The sequence below is a fragment of the Miscanthus floridulus genome, chromosome 11 (genome assembly GCF_019320115.1).
Source record: "Miscanthus floridulus cultivar M001 chromosome 11, ASM1932011v1, whole genome shotgun sequence".
NCBI lineage: Eukaryota > Viridiplantae > Streptophyta > Magnoliopsida > Poales > Poaceae > Miscanthus > Miscanthus floridulus.
Window position 1 is genome coordinate 21,588,368 of NC_089590.1, and position 22,507 is coordinate 21,610,874.

A 22,507-nucleotide genomic window follows, 5' to 3' on the forward strand; every position below is an offset into this window, starting at 1 on the left:
TGTGAGCTTAGCCAAAGCCCTCCTACTCATCTCCATCATTGATTCATCATCTTTGTGAGATTGGGAGAGAATCCAAGTGCATTGCTTGAGTGTTTGCATCTAGAGCCACTTGGTGTTCATGTTTTGCTACGGGATTCGTTTGTTACTCTTGGTGGTTGCCACCACCTAGACGGCTTGGAGCAGCGATGATCGTTGAGCGGAGGTTGGTGATTGTCTCTAGCTCCGATCATGGTGATTGTGAGGGGTTCTTGACCTTTCCCCGGTGGAGAGCCAAAAGGTACTCTAGTGAATTGCTCGTGGCTTGTGTGATCCTCATCTTGTGTTGGTTGTGCGGCACCCTATTGAGGGTTTGGCGTGTGATGCCAATTAGCTCATGAACCTCCAAGTGAGTGAATCGCTACAACGAGGAGTAGCTTGCCGGCAAGCAAGTGAACCTCGATAAAAATCATTGTGTTCATCATTTGATTCCGACTTGATTGGTCTTCATTGGTATTCATTCTTGTGATTGATTGGCTCCTTCCTCGACACGGCGGTATAAACAAATTGCTCACTCTCATTACTTTACCGCAAACTGGTTGTCAAGCTCTTTAGTGTAGCTAGTTGTGAGAGCTTGTTAGTTTGGTTAGTGTGGCTCTTTAGTTAACTTTTGAGAGCACACTAACTTAGTGTAGTGTCATAGCTATTGTGTGGATAGAAACTATATAACTAGAATTGTAGTAGGTGGCTTGCTTTTTAGTAGGCTAGCGCAACACTTGCTTCGCCTCATAATTGTCTAACCGGTTTGTTAAGTGTTGTTGTAGAAATTTTTAATAGGCTATTCATCCTCCCTCTAGCCATTAGGACCTTACACCCCCTGTCCATGTGCTAGATCTAGCAGCAAGAGTGAGGATGACCAGCGTGTGTGAGAGGACACTACGAGCGAGGACAAGGATGGCGGAATGTGGGTGAGGATTGCGACGATAGTCAAGGGCATCTATGACAACACGATCGTGGTAGCATCATTTAAAAAAGAGAACTGCTCCAATACTCCTCTTTCTAAAAATAACACAGATCTTAAAGTAGCCTAGCCAAATATTAATTTTCTAAATTATTTTTCTCCAAGGTCCCGCATGGGCCTAGTCCATCCAAGCCTAGCCCATGCCCAGTCCTAACCCACAGCCAAAGTAGACTGGCGCGGATCACACAGTTCGCAGGAGTCCAGAGGCTGCACTGACCATGATCCTTTCCAAGCACATTTATGAGGAAGGCAACTCATGCATGCATACGCTACGTCTTACTGGGCTCACTCGTTCACCCATTGTGGCCCAAACACCTGAGCGCTCTTAGTCTTAGCCCGTTCAGGTCTTCCTTCCACCGAGCCCGGCACATATGCCTCCTATTGCTCATTCAGCATAGAGGACTGGACTTCAGTCCTGACATCCCCTCTCCCTTGCACGCCTGGATGTCCCCAGACAGTGGCGCACAGAAATTGTTGATGAAGGTAATCAAGATCCTCCCATGTTGATAGGGATGAAGGCAGCTAGGACCACTTGATCAAGCCTTGACGCATAGGAACCGAGCCTTTGAAAATGGAGCGGCGTTGAAGAATTTTCTCAGCAATACTCCAACGGATGGAAGGAGGTAGAATTTTCTCCACAATGTGATGACCACCCACTCCTTTCTTGAGTTGTGAAACATGAAATACAGGGTGAATAGAAGAAGCTGGAAGCTCCAACCTGTATGCGATGGACCCAATGCGCTTGATGATACGAAATGGCCCAAAAAACTTGAATGCCAGCTTCTGATTAGTACGATCTGCCAAGGACGACTACACATAAGGCTGTAGCTTCAAGAAAACCCATTCATCAACCTGAAACTCGCGCTCTGAGCGGTGTTCATCTGCCTGCTTCTTCATTTGCTGCTTAGCTCAATAGAGATGCTGTTTGACAAGTTCAGTCATCAGTTCATGGTCATGGAGCCACTCAGTTAGATCAGAAATTGGAGGATCATCAGCGGCATGTAGCCCAAACTATTGAGGAGCAAACCCATACAACACCTCGAATGGCGAACGGCCGAGAGTAGAATCGAGTGATGTGTTATACCAGAATTCCACCACATCAAGCCAAGAACTCTAGTGACGAGGACAGGCATGGACATAACACCTGAGGAAAGCCTCCAAGCACTAATGGACCCTCTCTGTTTGTCCATCCGATTGTGGGTGATATGCTGAACTCATACATAGATCAACCCGGCCAATTTGAATAGCTCCCGCCATAAGTGACTGGTAAAGGTACGATCCCGATCTGATACGATAGAATTGGGCAACCCGTGCAACTTGTAAACTTGGGATAAAAATAGCTTATCTACCCCAGCAGCTGTGAAAAGGATGTTTAAGACCCAGAAAATGTGCATACTTTGAAAAGGTATCCACGACAACAAGAATGCAGTTAAAGCCTCCTGACAACGGAAGACCTTCAATGAAGTCCATGGAGATCACCTGCCAGGCATGATACGGGACCAGTAAGGGTTGCAGAAGACCAGGTAAGCGAGATCGGTCTAGCTTGGCTTATTGACAAGTTAAACAGGAACGCACAAATTCTTGTACTACTGATTTCAAACCTGTCTATGCAAATAGCTGCTTGATATGGCCATAAGTCATCGGAATACTAGAGTGACCCCCATGGCGCTGTCGTGGAGTGCGACAATGATACAAGTCTGGAGCTCAACATTATGGCCGATCTAGATGCGCTGATTGTAGCACAATAGTCCATTCTGATAAGTGAAACAGGGTACAACAGAAGGATCAATCACCAGCTTAGCAATTAGCTATTGCGCATGAGTATCTAATTCATAAGAAGCAGCCACCTCTTGTAACCATTGCGGTTGAGCAACAGATACCGTGGAACACTATAGTGCTGGTACACGAGACAAAGCATCAGCGGCGCGGTTGTCCACTCGCTTGTTGTACACAATCTAGTGCTGCAATCCAATGAGCTTAGTGAAAACCTTTTGTTGCCATGGCGTATGCAGCCGCTGCTCTGACAACTGAACCAAACTTTTCTGATCGGTCAAAATGCGGAATTTAGCATGCTGTAAGTAACTGCGCCAATGATCTAGTGCCAAAAGGATAGCCAGATATTCTTTCTCGTATTTAGACAACCCTTGGGAGTGTGGGCATAGAGATTTACTAAGGAAAGCTAGTGGATGACCCTCCTGTGTGAGCACTGCACCAATGCCGGTCCTGCTTGCATCAGTCGCAACACAAAATGGCTTGGAAAAGTCCGATAAGGCCAACACTAGAGCAGACGTCAGGGCTTATTTCAGAGCGTGAAAAGTAGCATCATGAACTGTCGACCATATGAATAATGCTCCTTTCTTCAGCAATTCTATCAGAGGCCGAGAGATCACCCCAAAATGCTTAACAAAGCGCCTATAGTAGCCCGCTAATCCTAAGAAGTTGCAAAGCTCCTTAACTGATGATGGTACTGGCCAATTAAGAACCGCCTGAACCTTGTCCGTATCAGTCGCCACACCCTGGTCAGAAATAACATGTCGCAAATATTTCAACTAACGTTGGGCGAATGCACATTTGGAACGTTTAACTTGCCACTGATCATGGCGTAAGAGTTCCAACACCTGCCAAAGGTGGACCAAATGTTCTTCAAGCGACCAACTATAAATGAGGATATCATCAAAGAAAACCAAAACTCCCTTGTGAAGCAATGGTGCCAAAGTAGTGTTCATCGCTTTATGGAATGTGGTCGGTGCCCCAGTGAGTCCAAATGCCATGACCCGGAACTCATACTGACCCGAGTGGGTTTGGAAAGCTGTTTTTGGTTCTTCACCCGGCTGCAAATGGATTTGATGATAGCCGGCTATTAGATCCAGACAAGTAAACCACGAGGCATGAGTAACCTCATCTAGCAACTCCTCGATCACCGGTACCGAATATTTGGCCTTAGCAGTAATCACGTTCAAGTGTCGGAAATCCACACAAAATCGAAAGGACCCGTCCTTCTTGACAAGTAATATAGAAGAAGAGAACAAACTGTTACTAGGTTGAATGATGCCAGACTTGAGCATATCCGTTACTTGCCTCTTAATTTCGTCCTTGACAGCAGGCGGGTAGCGATAAGGGCGAACTTGCACGGGCGAGGCCCCTAGGATGAGGGGAATATCATGATCAGAAGGCCGTGTAGGAGGGTAACCAGTTGGAGGAGCAAAAACTGACTCAAACTCTTGCAATATTTCACACTGCTGGATGAACAGAGGTCGGTTGAGAGGCATCTTCAGCTGACACAACAGTAACTTGGATAACTGATCCCTCCGGTAACGCCATCAACTTTCCTTGCAAGCGAGCAATGGTCTGGCCATGAGGCATCAAGAGCCACTTGTGCTGCTAGTCAATCTGCATGGGGCTATGACGTGCCAACCAGTCCATCCTGAGAATCATATCATATGATGGCATTGGTAAAGCCAAGAAAGCTGAACTGAACTGACACTGTTGCACCTCCCAAGAGAGATCACTGAAAGACTGCGGGCACTCAATGATGCTATCATCAGCAATTCAAACTCGAGGTGGAACTGCCAGAGATTGGCCACCAGTCAACTTACTAGCCAAATCAGTGCTGACGAATAAGCAAGAACTGCCATAATCCACTAATATCTGAACTGGAATGCCCTAGACCGTGCCCTCCAATTGGACGGATCAAACTGGAGTGGGAGCAGCAACTGACGCTAGCACTTGGATAGCAAAAACTTGTGCAGAATCATCCTCAGTGGTAGCTTCGTCAAAACATTCAGATTCATCAGTGTTACACATCTCCCAAAATTCTTGTAGAGCATGCAACTGAAGGGCTTCGTGAGACCATTTTCCCCACAGCGAACCCACAAGCCACGGGCATGCCTGTAAGACCGCAGTGTGTTCAAATTGTCCTCCACGCCATGGGGCCGACGGTCATCAGCCTGAGCCCCACCCGCAGTTGCCCGACCGCCATGATTAGGAGCGGTGGCCGGCGGCAACATGGACAGAGACTTGGATGCCGACTTCCTCCGGCAAGGGTCCACCAGTTCTTCCTGCAACAAGGCGAGAACGCAGGCAGCATCCATAGTAGATGGGCGTTGCATATGCATAGCAGAACGATTGTCATCCCGCAACCCATCCACAAAGCGCATAGCATAAAATAGGGGATCTGTAGTTTTGCCATAAGCTATGAGTTGATCTACCAAGCCAGTAAACCTATCTACATACTCTTGAATACTCCCAGTTTGTCGTATGTGAAACAACTAGCGAATCAGCAACTCATACTGATCCCGACCAAAACGATCTAGGACCAACTTACAAAACTCCTCCCAGCTGATCTTCTTCACCTTTGGATCCAAGGACTGCAGGCAGCGAGATGCGGCGCCTGTCATCCACATCGTGGCTACATGAATCCATTGACTGGGCTCAACAAAATACATGTCGAAATAATCATCACAACGACTAAGCCACAGCTTTGGATCCTCCCCATCAAAAACTGGAAAATCCATCTTCGGTAACTTACTACTAGAATACTGAGGCCCCCAATCTTCGGTAACACCATGAAACTCTCAATCCCCCATTTCCAACGCTGAACTAGAGAGAGACCGATGCCGGACAAACTGATGGGTGGGCTGGGGAAGGGAGTGGATGGTGTGCTTACCCTTGACCGAGGGTTGAGCCAAGGACTCGAACCCTTGGTGATGATGTGCAACACCATGCCAAACAAACGGGCCGATGGCTGGGTGCCCGGCAGATGATGTCGCCGCGGCCACCACGTGTTGGGACTTCAGGACACCAGCGGTCGTCGCCGGCTCTGAGTCGAGCACCACAAGACTCTCAGTTTTGCGAAGGGCAGTCATCTCTTCGCGCAACTACTCCACCACCACGTCGGACTTGCGGATCGCCCCCAACTCTGAGCGCAGCTCCGCCACCGCCGCGTCCACCATGGGCTTCCATTCATCGAACACCTTGGCGGCATCCTCCAATCGGTTTGCTCCACAGCCCCGATCCGCTTGCCCAACGACACCTCCACCTCCCCGATACACCCTCCGAGGGATGATTCGAGCGAGGTCTTCATGGACTTGAGCTCATCCAGCAAAAGCTTGGTGTTGGGATCCATGGCACCGAGATGCTTACGGAACCTGGTGAAATGGTCGTGGACGATCTCATGAGGTTCTAGGATGGGGATAGGATGGATCGGCCAAGAAACGATAGGCTCTGGATACCAATTTGTTAGCAATCAGGGAAGGGAAGGAGGAATTGTAGCAGGGGCGAGACAACATAGCTAGGAGGAAGACGAATCTTAGTATTCAGTTTGAAAATATCTGATTACAATAGTCATGCCTTCTAATAGGAAGGCCAGCACATCTATAAGGAAGGTAACTCACGCACGCACACGCTACGTTTTACTGGGCTGACTTGTTCACACATTGCGGCCTAAACATACGAGCGCTCTTAGTCTTAGCCCGTTCAGGTCTTCCTTCCGCCGAGCCCGGCACACATGCCTCCTGTTGCTCATTCGGCACGGAGGACTGGACTTGACAATCTCGCCGGCTGCGATACATGAGTTTGACCGGAGGACCGGAAATAGATTTGGAGGTACCACACGCTTCGTGGATTGATTTTGGGTTTCTTGAGCTGACACTCCTGAATACTTGCCGTTCGAGAAAAAACTCCTGAATCCTTGCTCAATCAGACGGAGGAGATGGTCCGTGCTCCGTGGCCTGGTAATGGTAATTCACAGTACAGTGTCCAACAAAGAGCGGGTTGTTGCCGACGGAGTACGCTGTACTGTTGCAGCCTGGGCATCCCTTCCCTCCTGGGCTCCGGATGATCACACGCCTGCGTGCACTCGTGCTGTCCAGGGGACCAGGCCGCAGGGGCAGGGTCTCGCTCACCGAACACGTGCGAGGTGCGACGGAGGTGCGACGGATGGATCTCCGCCGCCGACCGCTGCGCCCTGCGCGGTCCGGCTAGACGACACGGGCTGGGCTTCGAAGGGATGGCCCTATACGGGACCCAGCAGAATAGTAATTAAGAAAAAAATTATTTAGTTTGGTTGCTTCAAGATTCGTGTTATTTTTAGAAAGAGGAGTATTCTAGCCGTTCCTAACTTTGATCGCCAACAACCAAAACTGGCAACGTTGAGATATATTTAGAGGCTCTTTGGTAGAGCTCCATGCGGTTCTGATTCTTGGAAACTGATTTTCAAGAAGAAGTGATTCGGTGGCTAAAAGTGATTCTTTTTATTCTTTAGCATAAAGTCTGAAAATCATAATGGAGAATCACTTCAGCCTCTTAGTTTATTTAAAGAATCACTTCACAGAATTAGCAGATAATTACTTCTCTCTGGAAAAAAAAACTGTTTGGTAGTGCTCCTGCTGAATTCAGGAGAGGATTAACTTTGGGAGGTTTGCCAAACAGAGCCTTAGTAGTGATTATGGCATAGTCAGCCACTGACATAGCTTCAATTGTTATATTGATAATGTTTATTAGGGCTTAACAACTCAAACGCCAGATGATTATGAATATTCAAAGGGTTTTTAAGATTTACTACTCCCTCCATCTCAAGATATAAGGCAACACATATTTCAAAATTCAAACTTTGTTATCTTTAACCAATAATTAGCCTATTAATATAAAAGTTTTATAGTACAATAGTGGTAACATTAGATTTGTATTTACAAATACTTTCTAATAATATTTTGTTGTTGCCATAAATTATATATAATAGTATAAACTAACCGTTATAGTATGATCTTGAAGACCATATTGAGTCAAATCTCGTCTTCTATGATGAGACGGAGGGAGTATTTTTTGAAAAATTCTGTAAAAAATATTATGTGTAATAGATTTATTATAGTGTTTGGTTTGCATCGTGATGGCATGCAGAATTATCTGATATCCTAGTACCATGCCTAGTCTTGTTGTTTGGTTTGCATGATGTCATCCACCCACTACTAGAAAACAGACCTTTCATTCCGTCTCTATTTTTGTCTTTAGTCCCGGTATTTTTATGTTCGGGACTAAAGGGACAATTAGTCCCGGTTGTATCCTCAAACAAGGATACAAAGTTTCTGCTCCAAGTGTGTGACGACGGCAGGCAACAATTAGTCCCGGTTATAGCCCAGAGCTGGGACTAAAGGTTATCCTTTAGTCCCGGCTGGACCCTCCAACCGGGAATAAATCTTTACTCCCGGCTTGAGGATCCAGCCGGGACTAAAGGATGACCTTTAGTCCCGGCTCTGGGCTATAACCGGAATAAAATCTTTCTGACCTTTAGTCCCAGCTCTAGGCTATAACCGGGATAAAATCTTTCTTGATAAAATAATATAGACAAAAAAATAGGGTAGCCAGGCATTGAACCCACGACCTCATAGTCAAGGTCCAAACCGTAGCGCACTAGCTAGCCATCTGAACTAAGTCACTTTCTCGACAAGAAAGCACCCAAACATTTATTTAATAAGAGGAAAGACCCTTTAATTGATTATATTCTTTTGTTAACTATACTTTGAATTTTCTGGTCCATGTGCTTTCTAGTGCCTGATTGATCTCATAATTTTTATCAGGGTTTCAAATGCCCAGTGTGAAGCCACCACCAAGTTCAAAATTTTTCTGAATTGGTTTGGTAATTTTTTCACTTTAATTGAATTTCCACGCGACTTCACCGATTAATTATACGTTGAACTGAGTTGACCCCCGAAAAAATTTGGAATGGTGCCAAACTTCGCCAAATGGTCTCTCGTGCCTTAGGAGACAAATATTTGTGGAGGTTGATGCAAAATTATATTATTTTGAATATGTAATTCGCCGTATTTCGTCTCACGCGGCACAAAGAAAAATGTAATAATAAAAATAATTATCAGAAAACCCTAAGATCTTGTGTGAGGCCATATTTTGGGTGTAAATGACTGCCAAAAAAATTTTAAGCCATTTCGACATAGGCGGAGTCGACGTGCTTCATAGAGGTATATAGAACCTTTTGTCGAACCCTATCTATACAACTAGGTTCTCTGGGATTCTGAGGTCCATGTGCTTTCTACTGTCGGATTGGGCAGAAACTTTTTCTCAAGACTTCAAATGCCTTATGTGTAGCCACCACCAAGTTTGAGATTTTTCTGAGGTGGTTTGGTACTTTTTTAACTTTAATTGAATTTTCGTCCGAACTCACCGATTAATTATACAATGATTAATGAAGAACCTAAAGATTTACGTTACAATTACGTGAAAACTAATTTCCTGTCGAAAACCAATAAATTTAATAATTTCAATTAAAGTCTACATTTTTGCATTAACGAAAATAGTGAGTATTGGTTGCATTATGTTCAACATTTATAATAAAAAGCACAATAGTTTAGGTCACATATTTTTTTTGTGCAGTAAATGAAAATAAATTTTATTACTTTTTTCTAAAAAATTTTATGCCTAGTATTGAATTTACTACACAAATAATAAGACTTAAATATTTAAATACATAACATATATAAACTAAATTGATCTGCTTAAAAGTTGGCTGGAAATGAAAATGTAGCCCACCTTTAGTCCCGGCTCCTACCACCAGCCGGGACTAAAGGTGGGCTGCATTTGGCGGCCCGCCAAAAAATCCTTTAGTCCCAGCTCCTGCCACCCGCCGGGACTAAAGGTCCCTCCTTTAGTCCCGGTTGGTGGTAGGAGCCGGGACTAAAGGTGCTTTACTCCCAGGCGGTGGATGGAGCCGGGACTAAAGGTCCCTCTCCTATATACCGCCGCCTCCCTTCTCTCTTCCTCCTCATCGATCGTCTTCGTCTTCAGCGCGTCCCCAGAGCTCTGCCGCCACCGATTCGCCTCCCCAGCCACCCCCGATGCCGCCTTCCTCACTGGAGGGCACCCCGAGGCTCGCCCACCTCGCCGGAGTAGCCCCGATGCCACGCCCCTCACCGAGGATCCCCCTAGCTGCCCCCGACGCCGTGCGCACACCACGCCGCCACCGTTTCGCTTTCTCGGGCCACCCCGGCCCGACGCCACGTCTTCTTCCTCACCGGAGGGCATCCCGACGCCCACCCACACCTCGCCGGAGTAGCCCCGATGACGCCGCGCCCGGTCAGGAGCCCCCGTGCCTCGATCCAGGCTGCTGTCCACCACCGCCTGTACGCCAACACTTCATTCTAAACCGCCGGTATATATATATATTATATTTATTATATTTATGAATTATATTGACGAAATGTGTATTAATGTATATATGTATGTAATTATATATGTATGAAATGTGTATAAATATATATCAATTAATGTATATATGTATGAAATTAATGTGTGTATATATATATATCAATTAATGTATACATGTATAATTTTTCCTTAGGAAAAAAATCAATTGTGTTATATTCTGATACCATGTGGCCTATACCCTAAACCCTAAACCACCTTAAACCCTAAACCACTCTAAACCCTAAACCACCCTAAACCCTCCCCGGCCACCGACGCTGGCCGGTCGCCCCACGCAGGCACCACTGCCCCGAAATGTGTATGAAATGTCTATGAAACCCTAATTGCATAATTATTGTTTTATAATTGTTTAGGCTCTCTATGGCCGACCCGAGAGACGATGACCTGGAGGCGGAAATGATGGATATTATCAACGCCGGCACTGAACATTGTGCCGATGTTGATAATGACCAGCAGGAAGACGACGGGAGTCAATACTTGAATCTCGATCATATTATTGAGGAAGTTGTTCATGAAGATAATTCCGGCGAGGTATATATTTCTCAATATCTAGCTCTCATTTATTTATTATGCATACATGTAGCCCACTGGATCGACCTTCGTTTTATAATACTTTTTGTGTTTCTATGCGTACATAGCCGTCTGGATCGACGACGACGACGGGGAACACAAAGAATGTTCGAGGGGCCAAAAAGCCATTGGAAGGCCGCTACATCATCTCAGAATTCAACGTGGCTATAGGCGAACCACTAGGACAATATGCATAGAAATTCATGTACCACTGTGGGTACCTTGTAAGGGACAAGCTCCCGATCAATGCCCATGAATGGAAAAAAATAACAATGCTCCTCATATTAGTTATGTCTCTGATAAGGACAAGGAGCTGATTTGGCAAGATGTTCTTGCACATTTCACGCTCCAAACAGATGATTATCATGAAGACATCACCCACGAAAGGTTGACGGAGCGAGTTAGGCACTGGACAATGAAGAAGATGGCCACCCAATTCCAATCTTGGAAGAAGCAGTTGTACAAATCATACGTCAAGAAGAACAAGACTCCAAATTGGAACGATAAGGCCCCAATCGCGAAGGCAAGGCCCTACTAGGAGGAATTTGTACAGTTCAAGACATCAAAAGAGGGTGCGCAACGGGCGAGAAGGAACCAAGAGAATTCCAGACAAAAGCAATACCACCATAACATGGGATCAGGTGGCTACGCGACTTCCGTTCCCAAGTGGCAAAAAATGGAAGCAGACCTTATTGCCAAGGGGGTCGTACCTGAATCAGCACCGTGGCCTGAACGCACAAAGCGTTGGTTTTTAGGTCATGGGGGAGGATTGGACACAGTCACCGGGAAGCTCGTCCATGGCACAAAACTCGAAAGAGCAACAGAAATGTTGATTCAAATTCTAAAAGCTAGAGATAGTGGACTATTCTGGCCCAACAGAGAGAAAGATGAACTGACATATTCCATCAGGACTACTGAGCATTGTGGACGAACTAGAGGCAAAGGGGCCATTCCGTGGGTGCAAGGTTTCCCTGAATGGATCGATTCGTACAGAAGCCGCCAAAGACGGAAGGATGAGGAGGCAGAGAGGATCCACATCTTGTAGCAATATGTTATTGAGTCACGGGTGCTTGAATCACAAAGGCGAGAAAAAGAAATGCAAGCGAAAATGCAAGAGGAAGTCGCAAGGCAAGTGCAAATACAATTGAGTGCCCACGGGATTACAACAGCTCCGGGAATCAACATTAGCCCCCCCGATCAGTTGAGAAGCAGTTGTGCTTCTACGGAGCTGCATGATGCCATAAAAGATGTAGAGCTGCGCTTCCCCCTGGATGATGTCACTGAACCTTTTACATCATGTGAGCTGCACATTCCAAAAGATAATGGCACAGTGAAGGTGGCTATAAGTGTTGTAAACCCTATCGACCGTACCAAGACACCAAGAATCCATGGGACAGTAGTACTAGCTGGATATGCTACTGTCTCGGTGGATAAAGCTATTGAAGGTTTTAGCGATGTGCCTCTTGACATTCATGGAGGTGATGGGGAGAAGACCGTGGGAGAAGCAGAGAAGTCATTCATTGCATGGCGCAAGCGCTACATCAATATTCCCAGGAAGCCGTTGCCGTACAATAGGTACGGATGAAAGTGAACGAAATAATTTTTTTATTAATTTTATATTGCCTCTTAAATAACAATTGACTCATTGTCTTCTGTACGCACACAGCAGGGCCTCCACCAACCTATGTCCAATAGTACAATCACCAGACCAGCATAGTGCTCCGGGCGACGATTACGATGGGGTAGAAGACACGGCTGCATCCCCACTATCTCCAAGACGGTCTCCACTGCCGCCGCCACCGCCTCCAAGGCGTTCCCCAATGCCACCTCGAAGGTCTCCAACGCCTATTCCCCCACCTCCTCCCATGAACTAGGGAAGACGGCTGCAAACAAATAAGCCATCTGCCCCACCGGCGAAGACGACCAAGAATTCTCCCGTGAAACCAAGGCCAATTCCACAAAAAATTGCCTGGTGAAATGAGTAAAGAGGAGTTAGATGATGCGGTTAAAAAAACCGTCGGAGCATTCTTCTCAGGTATAGGGAAGAGGAAGCAGCAGGACCAGAAGCACTTCCACCTACCTCCAGCTAAACTAAGGCGGATGGTGGAAGCTGAGTAGAAAAAGAGGCGGCAAGCTCGTAAGCCCTCGCCACCATCAGACTTTGACCACACTCTTAGCAGGATAATCAAGAAAGCTGCTAAAGCAGGGAAAACTGTTGCACAACTCGGAGAACAAGAATTGCAATCAGTCCCTCCTCTAGTTATTGCTAATGAATATGGTTCAAACATAGATATGCTGGATATGATGGAAATACCTATTGATAAAGAAGTGGATTTGGCAGAACTTGCTAACTTTTATGCTATGAGAGGTATCGACCTTGGCGATTTCCTCTTCGAAAGTGCGCCGGTAGCGGATGAATGGCAGAAATATGAGCATGGCAGGAGTCTATGGAATCCTAAGACCATCAATGAACTGGGTACACAATTGTTCAAGCTAAACACCTGGTACCTCGACGCGTGTCACCAGAAAGAGTTCTATATTTCTGTCAGAATCAAAGACGGCCATTGGTTTTGTGGCGATGACGTTATGTACATTGAGTTTGCTGAATTACACCAACTAGTCCGACGGAACTCTCTCGATAAGACTCTCATCAGCTGCTATTGTTTGTAAGTGATTCTTTCTACTAATTAATAATAAGTCGCTACGTACGTACATGTCTGTGTTTATTATCCTCACTCTATATATATGATGCAGGTTTGAGATGGGAGAGTGCAAAAAGAGAGGGTGTGCTGATATTGGTTTCATTGATCCACATATCGTATTCAATAACCCTAAACCCCAACCAACATGGAAAGTAGAAACGGAGGCCAATATCAAGATGTTCTTAGAGAAGCAACGTGACAAGAAATGTATACTCTTCCCCTACAACTTCAGGTAAATGTTCATAATGTCGACGATCGTGTATCCATATAGATATGTTCACTGTACCTGTTAGCTAATTAATGAGTGTTAATGGACATGGCAGTGAACACTGGATATTGATGGAACTCGATCTGGAGAAAGGTCTTCTAGACATCTTGGACTCGATGAGAAAAGAGCAAAAAGAGTTCCAAGAGATGATAGATACTATTCAGAGGTAATTGCAGTCTCACTAGCAAAACTATTCCAGTCTCTCTGCATGCAAATTAATGGTCCAAATATTTTTTATGTTATTTGATAGTTGTTGGGAAAAGGTCTGTCAGGAACACCATATGAAACGCAAAGTGCCACTGAAAGTAGTGCTATACAAAGTAAGTACTATACACCTACCTTAGTTCAATTTCCCTATGCTTGGATGATGACGAATCTTTTTCTCATAAAGTGGGTTCTGCTGCAGCCCCAGGGACCAATCTTTGTGGATACTATGTTTGCGAGTTCATGAGAATGTGCTAAAAAAGAACTAGTCTAGAGCAAAAAAAGAGTAAGTGTACATATATATATATATATATATATATACTAATATACTTTTTCTTTATCTCATATCTCAAATTGAAGACTCGTTGGTTGAAGGAAAAAACCCTGGACACACATCATCTCAAAGCAATCCAAGAGACAATAGGTGGATTTCTGAACGATCATGTCTTAACTCCCGGCGGCGAGTTTTACTATGACCCAAATATGTGATGATGAAAGCCAAATTTCATATTGATCCAAAGAACATGTGATGAGGCATGATGGTCAATATGAAATTTTTGGGAGCACGTTATCTGCTAAACCATAACCCTAATGACCCTGAACCCTTAAGCAAAGTTGGAGAGCATTAGGTGTAGACCAAACTTCATTTTAGGCCCATGGACCAATTAGGACCCGAGCCAGCCCAAACCGGCATCCCACCTTCCCCACTTCGGCGCCCACCACCTGCTCGACGGTGGGTCCCAATGGACGGGTGTCCATCGTGCATGGAGGCCGCGCGCCCAGCCTCTTGCCGCAAGTCCTTGCTCGCCTGTGCCGATATGGAGGCCGTGCCGAGCCTCCTCACTCGCCCAGCCTCTCTATCTCGCCTCTCCACTCTCCCTCCCTCGCTCTCTGGCGTCGCGCGCGTGCTCCTAGACGCAGCCCCCATGGACGCCATAGCCGAGCTCGCTGCTGTCGTGGAACCCCCCTCCTCGAAGCCTCTTCTACCGTGGCCACTGGCTCCATCACCTCTCCCTCCCCACGGCGTACCCGACGCACCCCTCCCCGGCCTCTCCTCGCTGCCGTAGCGTGCGACCGCCCGTGCCGTGGCCGCCGTGGGCGCCTGTGCGCGTGGCCAGGAGGCCATGGGTAGGCTCTGGCCGAGACGAAGCCACCTTCGGGTGCGTCCAGGTGCCTCGGACCTCGCCGGCCCATCCCCCGCCACCGACGAGCCTCCTTCGGTCGGCAACAGCAAGCTCGGCATGCTTCTCTGCTCTAAATTCCGACCAGGGGCCTCGGGCTCAAATTTGACAAAATGGAAGGGCCTAACTGCGAAGTCTATGACTTGAATAAATAGTGCTGTTAAGGACCTTTTTGCAAGAAATTTGCTGAATTTTGGAAATTCATAGTAATTCATAGGAAATTCGTAAAATAGCAAATGAGGACTTTTTGGAATCCATGTGAAATTGTCTATGCAGTTGATCTATAATATGGCATATTTTAGTTTAAAGTTTTAGCTGCAAAAAATAGATTTGTGCAGTAAGGTTGTAATGCTAGTTGAATTTGTTATTTTCCATAACTGCAGATCTAGGGCTCCAAATGAAGTGAAATTTTTGTGGACTGCTACTCATGTGATAGTTGATGTGTGGTAAAAATTTCATGAGTATTGGATGAAGTATGAGTGAGTTATTGGTTTATCTCGCTCTCACAGGATTTCTTGCAATAGCAAATTGTCTTTTCCATAGAGGCAGCTATACTCATGCAAATGGTATGAAATTTGTACAGTAGACTATTGAGAGGATATCTGAGCTACTGTAATTTTTGTGGAATTCATTGTGCATTTTTGGTATATGTTCATAAATACACCTTGATGTCTAAATAAATTAAGAAATGCTTTAAGAAAATTTATTTAGAGGTGAGCACCATGCTTTCTGGTGTTCTATAATCATGTGTGAAATGTTGGTAAAGTTGGTTTTGCCCAATTATGTGTTTGCAACATAAGTTAATAATTATTTTCTTGCCGATGTGGTTTATGGATAGATCTGGGAACTTAGCAAAGTTCTTCATGATAATGTGTTTTGTTGTGAAACTTGTTTATACAAAAGTTCTAGATAATTCATGTATCTAGCTTCTGTTAAAATTTGGTGTCATTTGGCCAAGTAGTTTGTGAGTTATGCCTGTTTAAAGTTGGGTTTCAGAAATGGCTGCTCTCTGTCAATTGTGGACCAGTTTCTGTAAATGGGTATATTTGACTTAGTTAACTTGAGAATCATGCTAAGATGATTAAAGACGAATTGTAGAAAATTTCATAAGCTTTCCAGAATGTCATGTTGGATGGCTATTGGATTTGTATAACTCTAGTTATGATCCAAACATGAAGTTGTTGCTTCCAGTCCAGAAATAGACATATGCTAGTTGTGGTTGTTTACTCCATGTGTTGCTAAGTGTGGCTTATGCCCTTGTTGATGGTCAAGTTATGATACTTGTGACCTTGTTAAACTTGTGTCATGCTTGATGTGCTTGCCCTCTATAGTTAGTTGTGTGATGTTAGTTAAATAGCTATTGGTGTCTATGTCTTGCATAATCTTGTGTTTGTCTTGAATGCTTAGGTGATGCATCTTGTGTTACCATTCATCACATTCATACACATGCATCTTACATCTTATTTAGGTACGCTAGATGAACCACGTGAAGGATGTGATGTGGAGCCGAACTCGAAGATTTGGTTTGGTGGATCTATCCCGAGGATGGAAGGACTAAGCAAGTGCTTGGACCAGAGATGTCACCAAGACGGTGCAAGCTAACTGAACTGACTTGTGTCAGATCCCAGGCAAGCCCCGGAGCATTCTAAGTCTCCTATGTTTTTACAAATATCTTGAGTATCTTTTATTGTTGATGATGAATTAAGTATAGGAATTGGTTGGAACCAATTGTTGCATTATATCCTTACCTTGTCCAGATAAAATCCTGTGAATCCTAATTAAGTGTAGGATCAAATGATGCTTAGCTATGCATAGACCGGTAGAAGTCAGGTGATTTCCTGTCACCTGCGAGATGTAGGATGAGCTCTGGTCACGGTTGGCTATATTTGCTATCATGGGAAAAGAACCATGTGTTAATAATGAATGGAGACCGGACGGGATGACGGTAGTGCAACAAGGCATGGAGGTCTTAGGTGTGAATCTATCCCCGTCTGTGTCGTTTAAGGACCGATATGCTGTACATCCTCATGTCATGTTGAACGCAGCCTAACACTTAGCTGGCCGGATAACTCATTCTGACCGCGAAGCCTAGTAGCTCGACTCAGGCTGGGAACATGAGCAGTGGCGCGCATTCTGGAGGTAGTAAGGATGTGCAGAGAGCCATTGGCACAAGTCCAAGGTGGGTTAGAGTCTCGAGCAACCTTGGTAGAGTGGTTCTCTGAGAATGCCGATCTGTTCAGACTCGCGACTCCTGAATTGTGCCAAAGGTGACTTGATTACGACCCTGACGGGGGAAGCAGGGTTTGTGTTAGGAATACCCCTCCAGCTAGATAGGAATCAATTCGAATCAGCGTCTCTCCCGGATAGTGAGAACTTGACTGAGCAGCGGCAACGTAGATTCACTAAATTTAAGGACGTGGTTAAATGATGATGATGATGATAATGATAATGAGCCATGAAATACCTGATATGGTTATTATTGTTTGCAACTTAATCAAGTGATTGATTAGTACAAGTGCTAATATAGATGGTAGGTAATGGCTAAAAGTCACTGCTAGTACAGGTGAATAATGCTAATGGTTACTCAAGCTTTTATGCAAAAAGGTTGTCCAGCTAGATCCACTGATAAAGCCTTGCATAATCCTTGGTGTCATTTGTTTTGGTTTCCGACAGGTAAGTCTGGCTGAGTACATTCGAGTACTCAGGGTTTATCCCACCATGTTGCAGGTGAAGTTCTTGGCCTGCTGAAGATGGTGGCTAACCGCCGGTGGGCTCGGTGATTCTATATTTAGTTCTCATCTATATGCTTTTGTCTGAGGATGTCACTTATGCTAGTAATATATTTGGAACTTATATTAATGTAATCATTTGAAAGCTATGTTGTTTTCACTAAGAGGTTTTGAAACCCAAACTTGTACTATTATTTGTGAACCCATTTGTAATATTATTTCCGCTGCAACCCTGTGTATGTGATGTGTATTTGCTTAATCACGCGATCTTGGTTGTGATGTTGATTTACCGAGGTCCTTCGTGACACTCGGCGGACTACTGGGTTTATATGAGTGAAAGTATGTGTGTGTCAACGTGTTAGCAGGGACAATCATACTTGATCTTGTATAAATTGGGCGGTTCTATTATAGCTAGTATCAGAGCAAGATTAAGCATAATACTGTCATGTACATAGTTTTAAAAGCAAAGTTTTGGTTTTAAAAAGCCTATTTTAACTAAAACTTTAGCTACAGGCAAATTTGTCAAAATTAATTTGCAAAACTATGCTAGCGACATCCTCCTTTATGCCCAGTTAAAGACTATTAGGTGGCTATCTAAGTACTAACATGGGGGTTTTTACTTTCGTCGTCCATACGGCGTGCTATTGTATGGATGCCATTCACTTGAATGGTAATGTATGGATCAATTGCCTCTACGCCCAGGTAAGTGGGAGTTGTGAGAGCATGACCGTCCAAGTGTCGGTCTAGGGGAGAGTTAGCTTTGGTTATTGGAATATTTACATGTTACACACATGTATATATGAAGGTACTTAATTGCGGGTATATCTATAGGGTAGCTATGGATACCGAAGTATATATATCTGGGGATGTATATATGGAGAGTATCTTAGTTTACTGCTTTCATTGTGTGCTTATTTATCTCTTGTGAGGATGGGCTGCAATGAATTTGCCTGCAGGTACGCTAACCATGAATGCATAGATTGAATGTACCTGACGACTAGCTATATATCGAGAGAGTACGTGTTATGCCACCGACATAGAACGTGATTGCCACCTTAGGCTAGCAATTTCGTGAGGACGAATAGGACAAGCATGCATCATGATTGTGCTTGTGTATAAATATGCTTCCCTCGCCTTGTTCTAATACTAAGTAACTTGTGATCAATGTGATGTTGCTATCTTCCCTGTGTGAAGCTAGACAAAATGTCTTGTCCCATGCTGCTTGAATAGCTATGCTTGAAGATAGTGTGTGATTAGCTCGTCTTGTAAGTTTGCTTCCAAAGGAAATAGATGACAAGTTATTAATTAGCAAAACTTGTTTTGTAGAGACTTGTTTTGTTGAGATATCCACCTACTCAGTAAAAAGGAAATAAAAGATAACAGCACCTTACTACTAAGTTTATGTGTAGTGGTGTTGCTGTAGGTGACTACTTGTTATGTGCGAGCTTTGTGCTTAGTAATAGTCGCTTAAGCTAATTGGATTGAGTATATTCAAAATGCTTGCTTAAGACCATGATGTATGTGTGGATGCTCATTATCTAGGTAGTGCCGTAGTTGTCACCCCTTTTATCCTCGGTAAGCATACGAGTGTTGAAGAGCGCTATCCTAGAACAACGTCCAAGTTTTGATGATCTCATGGTTGTCATCTCCAATTAAGTTCTCTTTTAGGAGCCTGATCATGTACACGAGGTTTCTAGACCTTGAATGTTGTGCTACAAAGACCTTTATCCATGCCTTTGCTTGAACCTTAGGCCCAAGCTTAGTTCCCTTGAATGCTTGCATGTGTCGTGGTTGTCCCGCTCCTATGTGGGAGGAACCTGCTAAAACAAATCCTTATTAGATCTCATTGCTCCATCTTTTATAGATGATCTAGTGCAACGCTAATCACTATCTATCCTGGCTTTGGAACCTGTTCCTCACAGATCATGTCATTGCTTTATCAACTGAGTCCCAAGTCAGTGCATTGGCTCTATCCCTCGAATCTTGTTTATTTTGCCTCCAACCCTTTCAAGTCTCTGGATGTTTATCAGTCTTGATCTCATGTTGCTGCTCGGCAAGACCAAATCTCATGTTAATCTTTACCTAGTAATCACCTTGGTGGACATAAGGCGTTTATGGAAATTAAGCAAGAGTCTCCTGCTTAGTTGCCTTCGGCAATTAGGCTATGTTCTTTTGCGCTATGTTTTGATATTCTAATCGCCTCCTTGTTGGCTCCTAACCTTGTGACTACCTTTGTTTGCTATCCTTCCTTCGCATAGTGCTTGCTCCTATGCAACCAAATTTGTGCCACATGAAAATTCTTGTGGGTTGTATGTTCAGTAATGGTGCCACGATTAGCGATCTACGATGTCGTGACGAAACTGAGAGCCTCCTATGGGCGTGCACACAAGGTTGTGCTGCTCGGTACACGCTGGTATCGAGGTTCCTATTCATGATCCATTGCCGAACTGCATCGATGTGTTATTTTTCTGTGAGCTCTTCCTTGGTTATCTCTCCATATCTTATCGAAGATCCAATCCATCCATATATCAGACTGAAAGTAGTAGAGCTTCCTTTTGAAGTCACAAAAAAAGGGATAACCTTTGAAGAACTGGTCACTGACATAAACATTAACAGACTACAAGAGGTGGTAGACAAGTGACTCCACTTGGTTGTCCCAGTATTGACGTCCATCACCTAGTGAACAACTTATGTCATCATTATTGGATCAGAAAGGCACACAACACTTAATGTTGGATAAGTTGTTAGTCAGATAAGAATCGAACGTCACCTTATGATTATGACCTGGCTATCCAAGTCTTGATCATTATGTGCATGCGGATCGCACAGTCGAGATCAACCATCTCTAGTGTGACCCCTTGTCTGCTGACTTCGATGGCGATGATCTGTTATGCGTCAATCACAACTATTGTTGGCAAGAGTGCAGATTTAGAACTTTTAGTGTTGAGAGACAACTGATTAGTTACTAGTCAGAAGCTTAACCTCTAGCTAGGTGACAACTTTTTGGTAATTCCGAAGGCTATGTCTCGTTGAGCAATGTTAAGCAATGTAACAGCAAGCCGTTTAGCAATGCAACTACTGCTTTGTTTTCCAAAACCTATGCTATCAAGTCAATTCCATCTTGGACAATCACACAGATAGTACAAGACGTTGTATCGGCTACGTAAGGAGCTAGCGAAAGCACGTCCCTAGTTTCAGTCAGCATCTTTGTGCCCTTAGGTGCCACTAACATATGTGTCCGGACTCTATTGGACGAAGTGCCAAAGGATATATAGGAATGGTTCCTTATCTCTGTAGGACAGTCCCTCCATGTAGAGTATGCTTTGTGTTCCAAAAACATAGCCACAAGTCCAATGCTTGTGCGTCGTCAAGTTGGTGCCTAAATCAAACGATTTAAGTTGTTTTCTGAGAACCACATATGGACAACCTTAGTCTACCTCCTCAAAGAAAAGAGCTGCTGCTGCTATATAAAGAGATCGAGAGTATAGAACACACACCACAACGTGTGAAGCAAAGAAAGAGAAGAACGAGAAATCTGTCCAGATTTTAGGGTACAAAACCGAACATCTTCAAGCCTGACTCAGACATGGTTGGAATGGATTCAAACTTTGGTGACCTCATTCCTCACTTAGGACATGTCTATGCCTTAAGTTTGTTTGAGGATTGGTTGAGTGAAACATCGGATTTGAGAGATGTTTTGTCAATTCGGTACACTATAATTACAGAATAGAGCAGTTTTGGTAGATGAATTGTTTGGATGGTCAAACTGTGTCCGGTTGAGTTGAATTTTGGTGAGTAGTTAGACGACCCATGGATCTACATGCCCACCAGAATTTGTGCATATTGGAGCAGTAGTTTGTGAGATATGAATAGAAAACAAAAGGGTACAGAATCTGCAATTTTCGCTGTGACTGCGATCATCCTTTGCATTAGACGGTTGTGTTTGTAATTCATGCCAAGAAATTACAACTTGTAGGTGTATTGCTGTTAGACAACCCTCCATATCCTTGAGAAGATTAATTGCACCCCTGTGTGCCTTGCTTTTGCCCTCTTAGATCAGCAATGCGTGAGCAGTCAAGGTGTTCTAGAAGTCAAATTGTGCCCTTGCAATTCGAAAGTAATTGGAAAGGTGTCAAACCATAGATTTTTGGATTATGGTTTTTGAGATATTGATTGGCCTAAGAATGGAAGCCTCGACATCAAATATAGTTTAAGAAAGCTGGTTTTGCTACGATGCAAGTTAGCCCAACTTGTTGTGCAACTGCACCACAAAGGCAAATTGTACTTAGCCTGCTTGGTAGTGAACTAGTCCCTAGTTTTGTGATTACTTGCAACTTGTGTTGTCCTCCAAGCCTCGCTAACATCCTTCTGCATCAATGGTTCTCCAATGCTGACATGCCTTTGGTGTCTTCCATGTGTTTTACCCAAAGGGTTGCCTCAGATACAACTTAGATAACTGTTGCCACTTGGATATGAGAATTCCCTTAAATAATGGTCATCGAAAACGCTGAGTCAACAGAGTCAGCTATCACATTCACCGCTCACTCAACGGACTTAGGTAATACAGTATTGTTATCAGAGAAAGAGCACTGCACACATGGAACATTATGTAGCTTTCCATCTGTTGACATATGAGTGATTGC